Raw genomic sequence first — 18,459 nt, 5'->3', positions numbered from 1 at the left:
GGTTATATTATTTCTTTTATAAGCATCTTTTCTTTTAATGCTGCCTCTCCACAGCAGTAGAAAAGTAACTAATACAGAAGTTGGTACCAGGGAGTCGTGTATTGCTGTGACAGGCCTGACCACGCTGGTTTTGGGAGCAATGTGGAAGACTAGAAAAGCAGTCAGATGACATAAGTGGCAATTAATGTGCCACTCTAGTAAGCTTTAAAGACACTGGTGCTGACAATACTGTGAATTGTAGAGGTTTCAGAGGGTAACAGATAACCAGCTAGGCTAGGAACCATTCCTGTGATATTTTGGTAAAGAATGTGGCTGCCTTTTGCCCTGTCTTATGAATCTGCCTGAGGTTAAATGGAAGACTTTTGGATTAATTTCTGCAGCTGAGAAGACTGAAGGCCAGAGGGGTTCTGGGATCTTCCGCTTTAGTTAAGGAGAGCTTCTGAGGCCAGCTGTGTGACAGGGAGGCCATTTGTGGAGCTATGAAAGTGAAGAATGGGTTGTTTGGAGAGTCTAGGATGTTGGAGATGGCAGAGGCATGTCTGCCAGGGAGAGAGGTACACACCTGGTACAACCAGCCTAAGAGAGAGATGTGTGCCATAGTCAGTAAAACCAGAAGGGCAGAAACATCTAAATCTTTGACGTCAGGCATGGAACTATAAGATTTAAAATTTGCCCTGCTTTGTCCCAGTATTTGCTTACTACTACTCCATTTGTTTCTCTTGGAATGGTAATGCATATTCTGTGTCATTGTGTTAGGGTCCTGAACATGTTGAAGAAAAGATTCCAGACTCAAATAGTATGCAAGCATCAAAGAACGTTTATTCTGCAGAAATCCAGCATGCTGGAGTCACTACTTAGGTACAATGGTGACCCCGAGATGAGCTCACAGGTTCTTTGAAAAGATATCTCCAGGCATTCCAAGGGGGTTAGCCAGTTGTTAACATGATTGGAGCATTTAAAATAGAAAGTCCAGGCAAGCTGAGTAAATGTGGGTGACCCTAGTCAGCAGTCATGAGTTAATTATAAGGCAGGAGATTTCCAGACTAGCAGTAAATCTTTCCTAAGCAATTAGACTAATAGTAAGCCAGCCTTAAGCAAACTTACATTCCTCCAGCCAGGTGGCTAGGCCACCTCTGATTAGCTTTCCATTTTCTGCAGTATTTCCAGTGACTGCTAAGCTCACCTCTGAGGAATGGAGGCTTAGCCCTGCTCTGAAACAACAAGAAACTGAAGCCAGCTTGGCCCCTAGGTCAAGTCTTTTTGGGGCCTCAGCGTTCCTCATAACTGTATGTTGGAAGTATGTAATTTGCTTTGTTGTTTTAGAGAGGTTACGTCTAAGACACTATCTTTTAGTTGAGTCTCTGAAAATATTTGGATTTTGGATTTTGAAACAGGGCTGAAAGACGATGAAGGATTTTGAAGTTGCTAAATGTGTTTGGCTTTATAATACGGCTACAAGTCTATGGCAGGCAGAGAATGGGATGTGATGGCTCAAGTGAGAATGGATCTCATAAATTCATATATATGAATAATTGGCCCACAGGCTGTTAAACTGTTTAGGAAGGATCAGGAGATGCGGTGTTGTTGAAGGAGATGTGCCACCAGGAGCAGGCTTTGAGATTTCAAAAGCCCATGCCATTTGCAGTTAATTCTCTGTTATTCTCTCTCTGTCTCTGTCTCTGCCTCTCTCTGTTTCTGTCTGTCTCATACTTACAGTTAAGATGTAAGCTGTCAGCTACTTCTCCTAGGTCATGTCATTTTGTCTACTTCCATGCTTCCTGTCATGCTACTCATGGACCCACCCTCTGAAACTGCAAGCACACTCCCAATTAAATGTTTTCTTTTATATGTTTTCTCAGTCATAATGTTTCTTTCTAGCAATAAAACAGTAACTAAGACAGGAGGAAAAATTACATATGAATTAAAATGTCACCAGGTCGGGAATGTTGAATGGTTATCACACAGCATCGTGAATCATATTTTCCTTGAGGTTTTGAGTCCAGGGTTTAGACTTCACTCTGAGCATAATCAATAACGTGCACATTGCTTGCATCTTTTACCTTTCATTGTCCTCAGATGCAAAATGTGAGGGCTCTGACATATCCAGCAGTGTCCACTGCATTTATTTTATTTCATCAAATTCAAGAGTTAGAAGCTGGAGAGTTGTTGACTCAGCAGTTAAGAGCACTGACGATTATTCTAGAGGACCTGGGTTTAATTCCCAGCATCTACATGGCCATCTTTAACTTCAGTTCCAGGGGATCCAACACCTTTACATAGACATACATGCAGGCAAAACACCAGTGCACCTAGAAAAAAAATACATACATCTTTAAAAAAAAAACAACTCAGGAGTTAAAATTCTTAACTTAACTAACAGGGTATAAATAGCATCCTATAGAAAGTGAAAATTAAGTTGGGATAAGGGAGTGCATAATTTAAACAGAAAGGATGAATACATATATGTTATTATATCATATATATCATAATAACATGTATATGTATTAATAAAAATTAAAAGAGCAAAGATTAAAATCCACTAAGATTACAAATGGAGATGATAGCTCAGCATAGCCAACCAGACTGAACATACACATCAAGGAAGTCAGGAAGTCAGTCAAACTTCTCATCAGTTTCCACAAACTTCATTGGCTTTAGCGCATGCTTATTCCATCTCCAGAATGGAAAGTTGGGGCTTGCCTCAAGAGAGCCTTGAGGTAGTAGGTTTGAAGACTTCTGAATGCCAAGGCTGTGTTGAAAACTGGCTAAGAGTTCTCTCTTGTGTATGACATAGGAAAGCCACTTGAGTAATTATGCTATGCTAAGTAAAAAAAAAAATAAAATAAAATAAAACCTGGGGGTGAATACATTTGTTAGCAGCTGAGAGTTCTGTTTCTTTGTCTTCCTCTGCAGAGACCCAGTGCTCATTAAAATGGTAAAGATCCAGAGCATCCCCGCAGCAAAGAGACTGGCTAGAGTATTTACATAGTAGTTAATTAAAGTCAGACCTCAACAATCCATTACCTAGGTTGGACTAAGTCTGACAACTTCTTTCATGGGATGAGCATGGAGATGAAGGTAGCAGAAACTTGATATTGCCACTACATCTACGTGAGCCATCCTGGACTTGTCTCTCTGAATAAGCCTAGGTCAGCCTGGGTATCATCTGACTCCTGGTGAGTTACAGTATGATTAGCATGTTATGGGCACAGCAAACAGACGGTGGTGACGGAAAGCTGTGAGCAAACAGCAGCATATATTTTATAAGGTTTCCATTAATTTCTAAATTAATCTTTTGTTTTGCTGTGTTGATGATCAAACCCAGGACTTCAAACATGCTAGGAAAGAAGGCTACTATGGAGTTATTCTCCCAGCCTAATAGTTGGAGCTCACAATGGCAGTCAGGCTTACCTCCAGTCTACACTGACCCACCTGCCTCTGCCTCTAAGTGCTGGGATTAAAGATGTACACGACTGTACCTGGCATCTGTAAAGTGATATATTTCTAAATGATTCATAATAATCCATCATAATCACTTATTTTTTTGAAGTGTACAGGCCTGAACCCCATAGAGGCACACCCCCAAGCCCAGTTTCTAATGTTTAACAGAATAACAGGCATATTGCTCATTTAAGATGTTTCAGGATTTGTTGCTTGGAATTTTTTTACATTTTCATAAGTAAGAATGTTTTGCACAGTTCTGGAAATATGCATCTGTAAAAGTATGTGTCTGGGGAGTGGCTAGATAAACAGTCATGTTTTGGAACCAAACATTGTGTTTTGTGTAGTTACTAGAGTTTATTTGGCAGTTTCCAACCCTTCAAAAGCAGTAAGAAGTTACAATAACTTGCATAGAGTGAGTATACTTTAGAAAGATTTCCTCTGCTGACCTATTTTAAAAATTCTGTAACTAGCTCTTCAGTGACTTGCAGTAGTTAAGTCTATTTCTGAAAAGTGTGTTTATAAATTAAATGTCTTTTATGTATGCATTTAACATTGCATAGCATACAGCCACTACTCAGCTTGGCAATTATGATATACAGGCAATTAATAGTTCAGCATAAAAAAAATTGAATGAAAACAGTGTTAATATTGTTAGCTAAAATAGTAGTGTGAAACTTCTTTGATATTAACCCTATCTTAACCCTATGTTAACAGTGAAACATATTTTGTTGGATCAGTATTTTTCTTCACTAGAGACCCAGCGGCAATGATGGAGATGATGCCAGAAGCATGGAGACCAAGAGTCTGTTTTCACTTGGTTGGAAACAATGAAAACAGCACTGCATCTGGATCATAGAGAATCATACTTGGGTATCTTAGCAAAGCTTAAAAGAGAGAGGGAAAAATGTTTAATTTGTAATCTTCATATCATGAACAAGACAGGACCCTTCACGTATTTCAAGCCCCTGTTTGCTTTCTTCAGGATTTGTCCAAAGAACAATCCACTTACACCAGTGCTAACAGAGGTTTGCTGCTCAGCAGAGGCATCTACCTCACCACTGTTGGATGTGAAGTCCTGGTCATGCCTTTGATGATATCCATAAGTTTCCAGTTATGAAAACAAACAAACAAACAAACAAAAACCCACCCCAAAACCCAAGAATAACACTTTCTGAAGTATTGCTATACCATGTTTGTTTAAGCAAAAGTTCCTCAGGTAAATAGCAAATACCCACCTGTAGTTGTGTGTATTTGTGGTCTCCAGTGGTTCTCAGCAGAGGGCAAATTCAGCATGTTTAAGGAAATCATATTTTTTTAAATGTTTTTTAATTGAAAAATAAAATCATTCATATTACATTTCAATTGCTATCCCATCCCGTGCATTCTCCCATTCCTCCTTCCCTCCTACTTTCACCCCATTCCCCTTCCCTATGACTGTGACTGATGGGGACCTCCTCTCCTTGAATATGATGCTAGGGTATCAAGTTTCTTCTTGGTAGTCTGCTATCTTTCCTCTGAGTGCCATCGGGCCTCCCCATCAAGGGGACAAGGCCAAATAAGGGGCACCAGAGTTCGTGTGAAAGTCAGTCCCCAGTCTCCACTTAACTGTGGAGAATATTCTGTCCTTTGGCTAGGTCTGGATAGGGGTTTGATGATGACTGCACATATTGTCCTTGGTTGGTGCCATAGATCAAACAGAACCCCTGGGCCCAGATCTGCCCATCATAGTGTTCTTCTTGTAGGTTTCTAGGACCCTCTGGATCCATCTATTTCCCTATCTCCCATATTTCTCCCACCTTAGGGTGTCCTCACCACTATCCCATTTTCCTGGTAAGTGAAGACTTTTCATGAGACACACCCCTTGGCCTAGTGTCCAGATATAAGTGAGTATATACTATTTGAGTCTCTCTGCTTCTGGCTTAGCTCACTCATTATGATCATTTCTAGTTCAATCCATTTGTCCACAAATTTTGGGAATTCCTTGTTTTTAATAGCTGAGTAGTATTCCATGGTGTAAATGTACCACAGTTTCTTTATCAATTCTTCTACTGAGGGACACTTAGGCTGTTTCCATGTTCTGGCTATTATGAATGAGGCTGCTATGAACATGGTTGAGCATATGTCCTTGTTGTATACTGGAGCATCTTCTGGGTATATTCCAAGGAGTGGAATAGCTGGGTCTTGAGGAAGTCCTATTCCCAGTTTCCTGAGATAGTGCCAGATAGCTTCCAAAGTGGCTGCACTAGACTGCATTCCCACCAGCGATGAAGGAGTGTTCCTCTCTCCTCACATCCTCGCCAGAATGTGGTGTCACTTGAATTTTTGATCTTGGCCATTCTGATGGGTGTAAGATGGAATCTCAGCGTTGTTTTGATTTGTATTTCCCTGATGACTAAGGAGGTTGAGCGTTTCTTTAAGTGTTTCTCAGCCATTTGATATTCCTCTGTTGAGAATTCTCTGTTTAGTTCCGAGCCCCATTTCTCAATCGGGTTGTTTGGTTTGGTGGTGTTTAATTTCATGAGATCTTTATATATTTTGGATATTAGACCCTTGTCAGATGTAGGGGAGGAAATCATATTTGTAGGCCTATTTACATGTTTCTGACATGGCTCCTGTTCTCCTATTAGATAACACAGGGGCCCACAGACAAGGGTGGGTTTCTCATCTTCCGCTTGGAGGTTGTGATGGTCTGAATAGGAATAGCCCCCACATGTATTGGAACGCTTGGTCCACAGTGAGTGGCACTGTTAAGAGACCTGTCCCTGCGGGGGAGTAGGTGTCATCTTCCTGGAGGAAGTGTGTCACTGTGGGGTTGGGCCTTGAGGTCTCATGAGCTCCAGCCCGTTCTCTTTCTGCTGTCTGACAATCCAGATGTAGAACTCTCAGCTCCTTCTCCAGCACCATGTCTGCCTGCATGCTGCCGTGTTTCCCACTATGAGGACAATGGACTAAACCTCAGAACTCTAAGCAACTCCCAGTTAAATAGTTTTCTTTATAAGAGCTGCCATGGCCATGGTATCTTTTCACAGCAATAGAAGTCTTAACTAAGACAGAGGTCTTAAAAATACTGCATCTATTAATGATGGGACCTTGTGTCGTCTTCCACTGTGAGTTTTAGGTAAGAGCTGTTCCCTCACTAGACAGTGGAAGAATTTACATGAAAATATGGAAGAAAACACATGCATGCTTTCAAATTTTTTACTAAGAAGTGAAGACAGAGATTGATTGCTGTGATGAAACATGACGACCAAAATGCAAATTCGGAGGAAAGGATTTATTTGGCTTATACTTCCACCATTTAAGCGTATCACTGAACAAGCCACCACAGGAACTCAAACAGGGAAGGCATCTGGAGGCTGAAGCTGATGCAGAGGTCATGGAGATGTGCTATGTACTGGCTTGCTCAGCCTGCTTTCTTATAGAACCTAGGACCACCAGGTTAGGGATGGCACCACCTACAATCTGCTGGGTCCTCCCTTATTAATAACTGATTTAAAATGTCCTATAGCTGGATCTTATGGAGATATGTTTTTCAATTGATGTTCCCCCCTTTGAAATGACTCCAGCTTGTGTCAAGTTGACATAAAACTAGCCAGGAAAGGGACTGAGGTTGCCAAGAGGGGATAGCTCTGTACAAGCGAGGCTCCCTTCTGGATGAAGCTTGTCTGTAGTTTAAAGTAGAGCAGAGGACACTGGCTGAGGCACCATAGTGGCCCCAGAGCCAGCTTGCTGAGTGTCTTATATGCAACCCACAGGTACAGAGGAAGCCCGTCCAGTGCCCACAGCTGACAGGGCTTCCTTCTCTTGGGAGTTGCTTGTTCCCTGCAGCCAGTTCAGGTAAAGATTCCCAATGAAGTGATCAAGACAAATGCATGTAACTGCATATCCTCCACTTTATCCAGACAGTATTTCAATATCAGATATTGCACGCACTGACAGAATTAAAGAGGATTTACTCACCTACATTATCTTAGTGAAAATGTGCCTGAACTATTCTAAATAAGATTCGGTCCTGTCTCTTTTAATTAACTTGCTTCCTTCATAGGTATGGAGGGTAGAGATCAATATCGAGTATCATGAGACTTTTATTACTCTCTACCTTATTTCTAAAATCAGGACCTCTCACTGAAGCTCATCATTTGAGCTATATTGGCTGACCACTGACACCCTGGAATCCATTTTTTGTCTAAACCCTCAGTATGGAGGTTATATGGAAGTACGATGTCACACGTAATTCTTAATCTGAACTTGAGTCCTCATCCTTGTATGGTAGGCATTTCACTGACAGTGCCATCTCCCCAACCTGCTTCAGGAAAATTCTAACATCTAACCTAAATCTACTGTTGGGCTATGTCAGTCTGTGTCTACGTGTGAATATGGCTTTGTGCATTTGAGCACATCAGTGGTGTGTGATGGTACTTTTGTATGCAATATTCACATACATAAATGTTTGCACACATGTTTGTGTGGGAGAGAGAGAGAGAGAGAGAGAGAGAGAGAGAGAGAGAGAGAGAGAGAGAGAGAGAGAGAGAGAGGAGAATGGGTTAGGAAAAGCATCTGTGTTCCATCCCTTGTAAAACAAGGAAATGTATGCTTGTGGACCTGGATTTGGGCCTAGTTCCAATGCATCTTCTGTCATTTGTGCTCTCTTGAATTGCTGGTGAGTCACAGCATCTGGCAGAATAGAGCACTTTGTAACAGTCTTGGAGAATAAAAGACGATCTTAACAAAGACTTGTTTATTATAAGCTTTAAAGGATCTTAAAAAAAAAAAAATGTAGGATGGCAAAAAGTCTCACACCCTTAGAGGATTCTCTTTAAGACAGAAGCATTCTAACACTTGAGCATTGACCAGGCAAAGCTGAACTGTCAGTCATCACAACTGCCCATGATCACTTTTCTGAGATGCAGAAAGCTCCGGATGCCCGAAGTGAAGGCAGCCCCTGAACAACCAGCACAGGATCTGTTTACAAAGAGAAAATCTTCCATTAAGTGTGGTTGCTTGCAAATCTGATGATAGAAAGGTTTCCCAAATGTGAAGAAATGTGTACTTGAAGCTTCCAAAAAACAAAACAAAACAAAACAAAACAAAACAACAACAACAACAAAAAACGGAAGGCAAACATGAGGATGGTCCACAAGTTGCTAGTGAGGATGCTCTTGTTTCCCTTCAGTTGCTTAGGTAGAAAGTTACAACGTGGATGAAGCTGAACAGAACAGAACTCCTTATACATTCTTTAAATTTTCATATGTGTAAAACTTTCCCCAAAGAATAAAAAAGAAAGTTATAAATGACTGACCTGCTGCCATCTTCCAGCTATTTCTGTATCTCCTGGTACAACACTTCCGGGTTCTGTAGGATTTAAAGTAAGTGTAGACTTTTCTTTCTCTTCAAAGATGCATCTTCTGCTTTGAAGTCCTGCAGACATAGCTCTTTAGTCTCTCTCCACAGACTGGCTTCAAACATCTATTTCCTCCCCTGGAATTCACACTGGCCTGTGAAGTGTGGTCCCTGCTGCTCCATGGGAACCTTTTGGGGTGTATTTCTACTATAAATGGCAACACTCCTGAAGAGGGTGCTTGAGAGTCCCCTGCATTGATTTTTTAACAGTATTTGATACACTTTCACTCTATAAATACTTGCTCATGGGTAGTCATTCTACCTGGTTGTGGCTTTAATAGTAAAAGAGGAAAAGTAGAATCTTGACCTTGCCCTCTTCTGGTTGGCAATCATGCTGAAAGTCATAGCAACTCAGCAGTCACAGGAGTAAGTACATTTCTCTGCTCTATGGAGGGAAAGTACATGGTGCCAGAGCCTTCAAAAGGATACTTAGGGACATCTCTCAGAGAAGTTTCCTGGGTGTGAAGGAAGGTGACTTGAACTGAGCTTGGTGTATGCAGGAGGTGGGGTGGGAAGCTGGGCTAAGAGGTTCATTTACAGGATTTGAAAGCCATGTAGTAGAACAGAATAAAGCACGATTCAAAGAATTAGAAGGTGTCAGCAATAGGATAGCAGAAGCATGCAACAAGGGCACATGCAGCCAATTGCTGGGTCAGTTTATCTCTGCTTCTGGGTCAAATTGAACATCAGAGCATATTACATCTCAATTGATATCCCATCCCTCCCTCCCTCTTTCCCCCTACTCTCCTCCCCTATGATTGTGACTGAGGGGGACCTCCTCCCCCTGTATATGCTCATAGGGTATCAAGTCTCTTCTTGGTAGCCTGCTCTCCTTCCTCTGAGTGCCACCAGGCCTCCTTATCCAGGGGACGTGGTCAAATATGGGGCACCAGAGTTCGTGTGGAAGTCAGTCCCCCCCTCTCCACTCAACTGTGGAGAATGTCCTGTCCATTGGCTAGATGTTCAATTTGACCAAGATCAACAGTGTTACTAATCTACCTAACGTGGTCTTCTCAAAAGCAAATTGTGCATGGTTACATATGCTTTTAGAGTCAGCACTCAGGTTGAAAAGGACAGCCTAGTTACATAGAAAGACCCTGACTCAATAAACAAAACAAGACAAGCAACAGCAGCAATAAAATACAATGTAAAAATTGACTGCATAAACCCCATGCTTCACCCCTAAATAAAATGTCCCACTTGACCCAGAAGCTGAGATAAACTGACCCAGCAATTGGCTGCATCTGCCCTTGTTGCTTACCCTGTCTTGGCAGAGTTTGGCTCTCAACTCTGCCTGCTTCCAAGCTTGCCCTTTTTTGAGGCAGAATTCTCTCTGTGGTAAGCAAGTCCTCCTCAGTAGTTCCTGTCTCACAAATATGTCTGTCAGATATATTGGGACAGAAGTTCTTTTGTTTTGTTTTGTTTTTTTGAGATGGTTTCTTTGTGTAGCCCTGGCTGTCCTTGACTTATTCTGTAGACCAGGCTGGCCTTGGACTCACAGTGATCTGCCTGTGATCCTCTGCCTCTCTTAGTCTTGGGATTAAATGTGTGCACCACCATGCCTGGCTCTGTTACTGTTCTTTGTGAAGAGGCTTTCTTGTGACAATGTTTCTCTATGCCATTTATTCAAAAAATACCTTTTGGAGCTGCAAGCACTGATCGTTAGTAAGCCATTGCTTGTTTTTTTTAATGCTAGGGATTCATTCTCAAGAGGAGAAAAAATAGCCTTTTCTTAGTTATTGTTGCTTTGTTTTTGAAAAATGTTTGGTGAGTATTAAAACCCCAAGTTAATAACTTTGTTTTTGAACATTTTAAAGATTTTTTTTGTCTTCCAGCTCACATGATCTCTGAGCAAATGACAGTCATAATTCTTACTGTTTTTCTCTTGTTAGGCATTGTGCGTCTACCTCCTCATGACTTTAAGAAAACTTACATTAGCTGCTTTGTTCACATAGGACTTGTTTTTTTTTTTTATTTTATCACTTTTTCACACATCTTTAGTTGTGGTTACTTCTCCCCACTCCGATCTTAACACCCTCTTTCCTGTTTAGTTCCTTGTGACTTTTAAGATTTAGTTATTATGTGGTTTTGATATATCTTGAGAGTTTTCAAGATATACCAGAGCTTGAGTTTTCTTTTTTTTTAAATATTTTTTATTAATTTATTTTTGTTACATCTCAATGGTTAGCCCATCCCTTGTATCCTCCCATTCTTCCCTCCCTCCCATTTTCCCCTTATTCCCCTCCCCTATGACTGTGCCTGAGGGGGACTTCCTCCCCCTGTATATGCTTATAGGGTATCAAGTCTCTTCTTGGTAACCTGCTATCCTTCCTCTGAGTGCCACCAGGTCTCCCCCTCCAGGGGACATGGTCAAGTATGAGGCACCAGAGTACGTGAGAAAGTCATATCCCACTCTCCACTCAACTGTGGAGAATGTCCTGTCCATTGGCTAGATCTGGGTAGGGGTTTGAAGTTTACAGCCTGTATTGTCCTTGGCTGGTGCCATAGTTTGAGCGGGACCCCTGGGCCCAAATCTGCCTATCATAATGTTCTACTTGTAGGTTTCTAGGACCCTCTGGATCCTTCTACTTTGCTATTCTCCCATACTTCTCTCATCTAGAGTCCCAATAGGATGTCCTCCCCTCTGTCTCAGTTTCCTGGTTAGTGAAGCCTTTCGTGGAACATGCCCCTTGGGCTAGTATGCAGATATAAGTGAGTATATACCATTTGAGTCTTTCTGCTTCTGGGTTAACTCACTCATTATGATCATTTCTAGCTCAATCCATTTTTCCACAAATTTCAGGAATTCCTTTTTTTTTAATAGCTCTGAGTAGTATTCCATAGTGTACATGTACCACAGTTTCTTTATCCATTCTTCTATTGAGGGACTCTTAGGCTGTTTCCATGTTTTTGTCACCTTGCACAAAACTCAAATCCAAGTGGATTAAAGACCTCAACATAAAACCAGAGACATTAAGTCACTTAGAAGAAAAAGTGAGGAAGAGCCTGGAACATATTGGCACAGGAGACAACTTCCTGAACAGAACACCAACAGCCCAGACATTAATGTCAACAATTAATAAATGGCATCTCATGAGGCTGAGAAGCTTCTGTAAGGCAGGAGACACTGTCAAGAGAACAAAGCGACAGCCTACAGACTGGGAAAAGATCTTCACCAACCCTACATCTGACAAAGGTCTAATATACAAAATATATAAAGAACTCAAGAAATTAAACACCAACAAACCAAATAACCCAATTGAGAAATGGGGCTTGGAACTAAACAGAGAACTCTCAACAGAGGAATATCAAATGGCTGAGAAGCACTTAAAGAAATGCTCAACCTCCTTAGTCATCAAGAAAATGCAAATCAAAACAACTCTGAAATTCCATCTTACACCCATCAGAATGGCTAAGATCAAAAATTCAAGCGACACCACATGCTGGCGAGGATGTGGGGAGAGAGGAACACTCCTTCATTGCTGGTGGGAATGCAAACTAGTACAGACACTTTGGAAATCTATCTGGTGCTATCTCAGAAAAATGGGAATAGGGCTTCCTCAAGACCCAGCTATTCCACTCCTTGGAATATACCCAGAAGATGCTCCAGAACACAACAGGGACATATGCTCAACCATGTTCATAGCAGCCTTATTCATAATAGCCAGAACAGAGCTTGAGTTTTTAAGCTCATAAGTTTTCAAAAATTTTTGGACCCGATGCTTTTTAAAATGAAATTTGTAACAAACTAAAGTGACAATTAATTATTTGACTATCTTCTATTCCACATCTTCTCACTTTTGGGACTCTGGACAAGTATGCATTGAACTATTCTATCTTTTGGGACTCTGGACAAGTATGCATTGAACTATTCTATCTTTTGGGACTCTGGACAAGTATGCGTTGAACTATTCTATCTTTTGGGACTCTGGACAAGTATGCGTTGAACTATTCTATCTTTGTTCACAGCTCACTGGCTTATTTTTGCCTAAATTTTTCTTTGCATTTTAGCTAGGATAATTTATATCAAATTGTTGTTAATTACGCTAATGTTTTTTTTGTTGGATGGAGACTGATAGAGGCAAATTGGAAATAAAAAGAAGAATAAATTGACTTCAGTAGGAGCAGGTTATCCTTTAACCAGAACAAGGAGGAAAGACAGCTTCTCCTCAAGAATAGGGACAGTGCATGCATGGTGAAGGAGAGATAAACCTGTTTTTTAGGATTCCAAGTGTGGGGTCAGAATGGTCTCATGAGGGAACAGGTGAGGTTAATCCACTAGAAGAGCAATCACCTCTTGCAGGAGCTTAATTGTTGCCAGCTGAAAAGATCCCATGAACAGACTCTGAGAGGAAATATATAAATGAACCCAGAACTGGAGACTGGGCTTTTTGGAGGCTTGGGATAGTTTTGAGTGTTCATCGCTGCACTTTGAGATGCTCCTAGAGAGAACCGCTCGAGGGAAGGCTTCGGGGCTCCGGCTCCTGCTGAGGTTCTGGGTTCTGGTTACTCAAGGTTCCAGCCGAAGAAATCCTCTGATTGTGCCAGAAGAATCGCTCCTCGGAATGGATATCCTTACGGTTTTGTTATTGTGTCCATTACTTCTCATTTCCTATTGTTTTGCTTAGTCGAGTTATAAGTGATGTATGCTTGGTCACTAAGTTGTTAATAAAATATATTGGTTAAGAAAATTGAGCCTACAGCACGGCAAGGGGGCTTTGAGGTTTATGGACAGAGGGCATTCTTGGGGTGGTAGATTCTATCTGTAGGTCTGTTCTTCCACAGTCCCAATCTTCTGACTACCAACGGAAGTTGATGTGGCCTGGCAGAGGTGAGGTTGAAAAGTTGGAATGGGTGGTAGGGGATCGGAAGGGGTGTGGGGTCGGGTGGGTGGGGAGTGAGAGGTGTTCTTTTCAAAAGAAAGGAGATTCCTTACCTTATGAGACCATACTGGTCTTTAAGCTCCCTCGTCAGGAGCCTTTTGGAGTCTAGCAGTCTGCAAAGGTATCAGTGTTGTCCTTCATTTAGGAGGCCATACCAGAGTTCAGACTTCCTCACAGGCGCTCCCTGGGACCCCAGCAGCCAGTAGGTTTTAGTAGCTATCTTAGGGTTTCTATTTCTGTGAAGAGACCCCCTGGCCATAGCAACTCTTATAAAGGAAAACATTTAATTGGGATGGCTTACAGTGTCAGAACTTTCACTCCATTACTGTCATGGTGGGAAGCATGGCGGCACGCAGGCAGCCGTGCTGTTAGAGAGGTAGCTAAGACTTATGCATATGGATCTTCAAGCAGCAAGACAGTTGGTGAGCAGCTGAGTCTCCGGTTGAGCCTCTGAAACCTCAAAGCCCACCCTAGTGACACACCTCCTCCAACAAGACCTCATCTACTCCAGCAAGGTCACCTGTCCTAATGGTGCCATGCTGTTAGCATAATTTAAAATCTATTTTTATTTTTATTTTTATTTTTTAATCTCTTTTTCTCTCCTCCACCACAATCCTTTCCAACACCCCAACACCATGTAGGAGATAATGAAGGCTAGTGGGTAGAAGGGGCATCGTTTTCCTTAGCTACTTCTTGCTGTTTAGAGTTGTTATGTTACTTGAGGCAAGTGCGATCCTTATTTCAGGATATCTTTACCTTCTTCTCGTCAAACTACAACAAGAGCAACCATGAGCAGCAGTGGGGAAGCACCAGCAGCCTTGTTCTTTCTCAGATCCCCCCAGCCTCTCTCTGGGTCTGGCATTTATTCCCACTGGCAAAGACCATGCCCCCGCACAAGGCAGTTCCCAGCTGAAAAAAAAAAGCCCTTACCCTCTCATGAGGCAGTTATCAGCTGTAGACAAACTGGAGCAGCCCCCACATCACACACCTGGGATTAAAACAAAAACATGTTTGAATATCGTAAACCAAAACTTCCACATCACCACCGTTTTCATACCAACTTCCTCAGTAACTAACAGCATTTCTGCCCTAGTTTCTTTTTTTAAAATATATTTTATTAATTTATTCATATAACTGCCCTAGTTTCTTTATCTTCCTTAGTCTATTGGCCATTAGCCCTTTATTTTCCTTACGGGTTCTAATCTTTTTACCCTCTGTACGTAATTTCCAATCTTCAGATTGCAATTTCCTTTTTTCTTTCTAAGACAGGGTTTCTCTGTGTAGTTCTGGCTGTCCTGGACTCACTCTGTAGATCATGCTGGCCTTGAACTCACAGCGATCCACTGCCTCTGCCTTCCAAGTGCTGGGATTAAAGGCGTGCACCACCATGCCTGGCACAATTTCTAAAGCTACCATTTTAGCTCTATAAATTTCTAGTTTTTACTTTCTGTTTTTCTACTGGAACGTCCCATCCATTATTTCCATCCTTCTTATAAGCCTTGGAACATAATTTAAGCAGCTGTGCTGGTTGGCTTCTTCATTGTGACACAAGCCTATACGTATATAGGAAAAGAATACCTAAATTGAGAAAAATGCCTCACTAAGATTGGTCTGCAGGCAAGCCTTTAGGGGATTTTCTTGATTAATGGTTGATGTGGGAGTGCCTAGCTCAGTGTGGGCAATGCGACAGTATGCAGTGTTCCTTCATGGCTTCTGCTTTAGTTTCCGACTGCAGCCGCCTCCCTTGGCTTCCCTCAATGCTAGACTGTTACCTGAAAGTGTAAAACGAAATTAAATCTACTCCCAAAGTTGCTTTTGGACATGGTGTTTAACACATCAATAGAAACCCTATTTAAGAGACTAGCTATCTCTGGGCCTGTTTATACTGACCATTTTATTTGCTCAGCTTTTCCTGTCTTTCTATTAAATTTTTAGTATACACTGCACATTGTGAAAACTCTAGTGCTATGTTGAAATTACAGTGACTAGCTTTTTAAAGAATATTTTATTTATTATTAGGCCTGAATATGGCCTCTCTCTCTCTCTCCCTCTCCCTCCCCCCCCCCTCTCTATGTGTTAGTGCACAGTAAAATGGTGTGCATGTTGAGGTCAGAGAACAATTTCCTGGAGTTGGTCTTCTCCTTCTACCTTTAAGTGGGTTCCAGAGATCACACCCAGGTTGCCAGGTTTGGACAGCAAGGAACCATCTCTCTGGCCCCAGGTTTGTATGCTATTTTGATTGCATTTGATTTAGTAACAGCTAAGTATGACAAACTAGAATTTTAAAGCTTTGTTAAGGTAGAGCCTAGAGTGTCGTAACAGATATAGAGTATAGGACCAGAGCAAGGGCCTCTCAGTTGTGGGGCTGTTAAATTCTAATACTTGTTGCCGTTATTACACAGGATCTCACTGTGTATCTCAGGTCTTCTTGCCTTTGCCTCCTAACACTGAAACAAAAGCCGAGTGATGCCCCAGCAAGCTGGTGTTTGGGGATTTCAGAACAGATGATGCTGAGCCAAGGGGGTGCTCTGTGTATGGGTTCGTGGCACCCCTAACCTCTCCTTGCCGAAGTATGAGCAGCAGCAGCCTCAAGGTTGTAACTGCCTCAAACAAGCCTAAATATTGCTAATGCCCCCTAGGGGATGAAGCTGCCTAAAGCCAAGAACCCACTGAGCGAGCACTGCCCTGAATTAGCTACTATTTAGCTAATTAGCTACGAGTAGCTACTATTAAGCACTTTTGTGGGTGCTTAAACAACCAGTTCTGTGAATGCTTGGGGCCTTGCTAGCTTGAAAGTTTAGAACTTTGAAGTCTTTATTCACTTAAACGTCTCCCTGTCCTTGATTCTCTTAGACTCTGCTCAGTCTCATTCTGTGCAAAATAGCCAGGCAGATCTCCATGAAGATTCTTGGGCTTTTCTGTCAGCGTCTCTCTCTCTCTCCCCTTATATCCTACCATGAAAATTCTATTCTTCTTACCATCTTAGAATTCAGTTTTCTTTCCAGGCTCAGATGCCCTTAAGCTGCCTCCTCCCGCTCCTCTTCTCTTGATCGCAGTGCCGCGTTGTGTGATTTCTGTGACGGAGACTCCATTTCCTGTTTTATCTGCTTCAAAGTCGCCTTCATTTATTTTTTGCATGCGTGCATGTGTATGTGTTGTTTGTGTGCATGTGCGCATGCGCACTCACACCAGTGTGTGCCAGAGTTCACATGTAGAGTTCAACAGTAAAGGAGCGGTAGAGAGAGCAGTTCTCTCCTCCCACACTACGGGCCCACGGGATTAAACTGCGATCCTCAGGCTTCATGGCAAGGGCCTTTAACCGCTACGCCATTTACCAGGCGCCCTCATTCATCCCCGTAATTGTTTTCCCGTGGGAGGCAAGTCTAATTATCATTACCTTGTCTAGGGATTATGACAAATGGCTGCCTCTTCCTACCGGCATATTGTTGTTCAACGGATTTTTTAGTTATCAAAGGACAAAGCTACTATCAGGCATGAGAAGGCAATGATGCATAATGTCACGAAGAGAAAGTTCTTCTTTGCAACTGCGTTCGAATCCTGGTTAATCATTACTGACTGAAACTGACTCAGAATTGCCCCGGAAGCTGTTTTTCTCGTGTATTTTGTAACAACAAGAAGACTGTAACCAGTACAGCAAGGGTGCTGTTTGGGGAGGCTGTGGAAGCTTTAAGAGATGCTGGCATGGGCCTCGCTGGCAGAAGGAGGTCACTATGAGTCTTTGAAGGTTGATGCCTGGCGCCTGGTTCCCACAGTACTCTCTACTTCTTGCCTCTCTGTGATGTGAGGAGGTCTACACGCTTCTGCCTCCGTAGGCTCCTCTGCCATGCCTTCTCTGCTGTGCCTGGAACGCCCTGAGTCTGTGTCCCAAAATGACCATCTGTTCTTCCTTTCATGTGTTCTTATGAGGTACATTGTCACTAGCATGCTTTGCTCAAATGACACATGATATGTCACATAGAAAGTTAACACGTTTTTTTTCCTCCTTTTCCCCTTCTTAGTTTTGCAGGCCTTACCCTGGATGTTACATTACCTCCATTTTCTATTCACAAGTGTACTTTGGATATAATACATCAGGAAGATGCCTGGTGCCCCTGCCACTTCATTCTTAGACTGGTTAAGTAAATTTCCTGTTTAAAAAAAAAAAGAGTGATGTGGGTTCTCTTCTTCAGGCCTTTGATCTGATGACTGGTTGATGCCTTCTCTGAACTTTAGTATCCTCACAGACATCCCTAATGCTGCTGCCAGTTCTAATGTTCAAGAGAGTAGCCAAACATGGCATGCATTTGCCTTTGTAAAGAGGATGATCAGAGTTTAAGGGAGTGCATGCTGTGTTTCATTCCAGGGATTGAGTACGTAAGCAGATATACGTGTGTGTGTGTGTGTGTGTGTGTGTGTGTGTGTGTGTGCGCGCGCTGTATTTCACTGCTGTGACTGAACATATAAGCAGATATAGGTGAGAGTGTGAGTGCTATGTGTGTATGTATGTGCACAAATGTGCATTTCCTCACACAATACAAAATGTGTGGGGCTGACAAGTTGGCTCAGTGGGTAAAGGCACTTGCCACAAAGCTTGACAATTTTCATTTAATCCCTAGGTACACATTAGCACATGTGTACCTTCCCCCACAAATAAATAAATACAAGAACAATATATATATTTTAAAAGAAGTGTTTGTAGATAGCACTGTGGAATATTTATAGGTAGTTTGTG

The 18,459-nt window shown here is 42.0% G+C and overlaps 1 long non-coding RNA gene across 1 annotated transcript; it reads right to left on the bottom strand.

The window, feature by feature from the left end:
* Positions 1–8,328: 8,328 nt before the first annotated feature.
* LOC311581751 lies at positions 8,329–13,885 on the bottom strand. Its single transcript, XR_014773882.1, has 3 exons — positions 13,781–13,885; positions 8,744–8,862; positions 8,329–8,406 (listed from the first exon to the last, which is right to left on the bottom strand). It is a non-coding gene; the product is annotated as an uncharacterized lncRNA (long non-coding RNA).
* Positions 13,886–18,459: the final 4,574 nt, after the last annotated feature.

The sequence above is a fragment of the Acomys minous genome (assembly GCF_964271855.1).
Source record: "Acomys minous genome assembly, chromosome: 2".
NCBI classification, from domain to species: Eukaryota; Metazoa; Chordata; class Mammalia; order Rodentia; family Muridae; genus Acomys; species Acomys minous.
The sequence above is the reverse complement of the archived record's forward strand: the minus strand, read 5'-3'. Positions and strand labels throughout refer to the sequence as shown.